The 2,957-nt window shown below is 37.2% G+C and overlaps 1 non-coding gene across 1 annotated transcript; it reads left to right on the top strand.

Moving 5' to 3' along the window:
• Positions 1–1,356: 1,356 nt before the first annotated feature.
• Trnad-guc (transfer RNA aspartic acid (anticodon GUC)) lies at positions 1,357–1,428 on the top strand. Its single transcript has one exon. It is a non-coding gene; the product is annotated as a tRNA-Asp (tRNA).
• Positions 1,429–2,957: the final 1,529 nt, after the last annotated feature.

Raw genomic sequence — 2,957 nt, 5'->3', positions numbered from 1 at the left:
TTAAGTCAGTAAGAATCGGACACTCCCTCTCACCCAAGGCGGGAGAAGTCACTAGATGATTTTACCGCCTCAAAAAAAATCTTTTATAAACATCCTTCCTTTTCCTTAATACTTTTTAATTTGACAGAACTCATCAATTCACTACGACAATTTAACGATTACTGTCTACTTACTGCAACTGCAAACTGCAACTCGCTATCATTCCAATATGGCGTTTTAAAATCGTTTAATTTAAGTTGCAAACTCGGTACCATTTCATCGTTCACTCACATAGTTGCTGCTATCTGCGATCAGAATCCGATTTAATTAAAACAGTTGAATTCGTTCCCGAAACTCTACGGTCGGATATGAAAGTTTCATTCGTAAATAACATTTTCTGCAGTAGGTATGTCAGTTAGGTAGGTAATATAGTTTTAAACTTGTATTTTCTTTATTTATGCTGACTCACTTATCTAAGTACGTATTATAATATGTATGTGTCATTTGGTTAATCTACTGTTTATTTTTTCTATTTTAAATGATCAATTAACCTTAGAACCTTTTATCACATTTTTATTCGTCTAAAGGATGAACAAACAATCTTTACATAAATAGAAATACATTTGAAGCTGTTCACCAATTATACATATATGAATTTTAATCTTATAAGCCGGTAATCTAGCTGACGGATCACCTGATGGTAAGCAATTGCCGCCACCCTTGGACACCCGAAACACCAGAGGCGTTACAAGTGCGTTTTGGGGATTAGGAATTTAAAGGTTGATGGGGAATCGGAGACTGGAAAGATTGGGTAAAGGAGAAATTGGGCTTACGGTAACCTCACTCACACAACGCAAGCGTTGTTTCACGTCAGTTTTCTGTAAGGCCGTGATATCACTCCCGTCGAGCCGGCCCATTCGTGCCGAAGCATGGCTCTCCCACACTTAAAATATTCATTGTTAATTGATAATTATATGCTTTAAATACTGACTGGAACAACACGCAAGCTTTTAACTAAGATTTATACTCTAGTCACGTACTTAGTTCATTTAATAGCCGTTTAATTGGATATATATTCAAGTATTTTAATGTGTATTGGTTAATTTCATTAGACAGACAGTTGCTTTAAAAATGAAACGGTAACGCACACTAAATGGACACTGAAATGCTCTCCTATGGTTACTACTCTCCTACTGTGTTGAGGTACGTTTACAATTGTATAATTTCTGACTAGTATTTTGCGGATCACAAAAAGGATTGTTTACACTGTCAGTAGCCGGTCGCCCAGACACTGCGCCAAATCTTGCAATATTTAACAGTATTGACTCGATCTAGTCTCATTACAAGGGATGAACTATTTTAACACTCGCCAACACATCCTCGGTAGTATAGTGGTAAGTATCCCCGCCTGTCACGCGGGAGACCGGGGTTCGATTCCCCGCCGGGGAGATTTTTTTTTGCATTTTGTGCTCTGATTTTTATATCTTATTCGTCAGACACACTAACTTCGAGATACTCAAGCAAACAAACAGTAAATCATTCGATATACTAGACTTGTACGAATAATAACATGTTAGTGTTAATTATTCTTTGTAAAAGCAACATGGCTGCCGTAGTACAGATACCAGCAGATCAACATACTCCTTACTTTATACGATTTTCAACTTTATCGTTTCTACGTAAGGTCGAAGATCCAATGAAAAAAAAATAACAAATTGGTGTACGTTGAACTGCGTGGTGATGTACAATGGTAACAGTTCACATTCCCACATTAACAGTAGCTAACGTTATTTCTAAATCATTACATGAACCTGTGAACTTGCGGAACTTATAGTAGGTACGGTAATGTATAAGTGTGAATTTGAAAATCATTATTACGTTCCTATTAAGTAAGTATACTTGACCAATGTATTCTATATCCAAAATATATTCTATATGTAAAATGTACATATTTTACACTGGTCATCCCCTCTACTCCTCGTAAGAGCTGCTCGTCTGATCCCTGGTATACTGGAACGGTAGATCTACGCGAGACATTTTAATATAATTATTTTTAAAACGTCTTCAAAAAAGGAGGAAGGTCTCAATTTGACCTGTTTGTATGTATGTATGTTTGTGCGTGATTATCTCGCGTTTGGCTGAAATGATTTTGATGAGATAATGGTAAACCCTACTTTTATGAAGGAGCTATATAGAAGTAAATCCAACAGTGGACTAGCTGTTATAAACTGTAGATGTATCCTTTACAATTGATATCATCGCACAATACGACAGAAGCTCAAAAACAATAACCAAAAAACAGTAGCTATACGTAATGAATTCACACCCACACTCCATATTTTTTAACAAATATGCATAACGAGCTCAATTCAAAACAACGGTTGCCAATCAACGCATCATTCACGAAACATTAGACAATTTAGACATATATTCAACATGCCCGAAGCAATTAGGGCAAGCTTTGTGAGTATTCCGCTAGGGAATGCCCAGGCATGCTCGGGCAGACGAAACTATGCGCTAACGATAATAATTGGTTGAGGTAGTCAGGCAATGCTTCTCACAATAGCCTTGTTGTCTTTTAAGATGAGTCTATATCATCATCAACTGCCTATTAGTGGCCACTGCTGACCAAAGCCTCTTCTGGCGTGGAGAAGGTTTAAGCATAAATCAGCATGCTTGCTCAATGCGGGATGGTGATTTCAAGATTACAAACATATAATTTGAAATTATAAGTCCAGGTTTCCTCACGATGTTTTCCTTCACCGTTTGTCAGTGGTGTCTAATTAATCTGAGAAAGTACATATAACTCGGAAAAAGTCACATTGGTAGGTACTTGCTGTTGGTAGGTTTTGAATCCGCACCCTCATGCATGAGGAGCGGGCGTCTTAAACCTCCGGGTAACCACGACATTTATAATAGATTATGGCAAAGAGAGACGAATCTATACAGCTATATTTTATGTATAAGTATCTGACGCA

This window comes from Spodoptera frugiperda, chromosome 23 (assembly GCF_023101765.2).
Source record: "Spodoptera frugiperda isolate SF20-4 chromosome 23, AGI-APGP_CSIRO_Sfru_2.0, whole genome shotgun sequence".
Classification (NCBI taxonomy): domain Eukaryota; kingdom Metazoa; phylum Arthropoda; class Insecta; order Lepidoptera; family Noctuidae; genus Spodoptera; species Spodoptera frugiperda.
The sequence above is the reverse complement of the archived record's forward strand: the minus strand, read 5'-3'. Positions and strand labels throughout refer to the sequence as shown.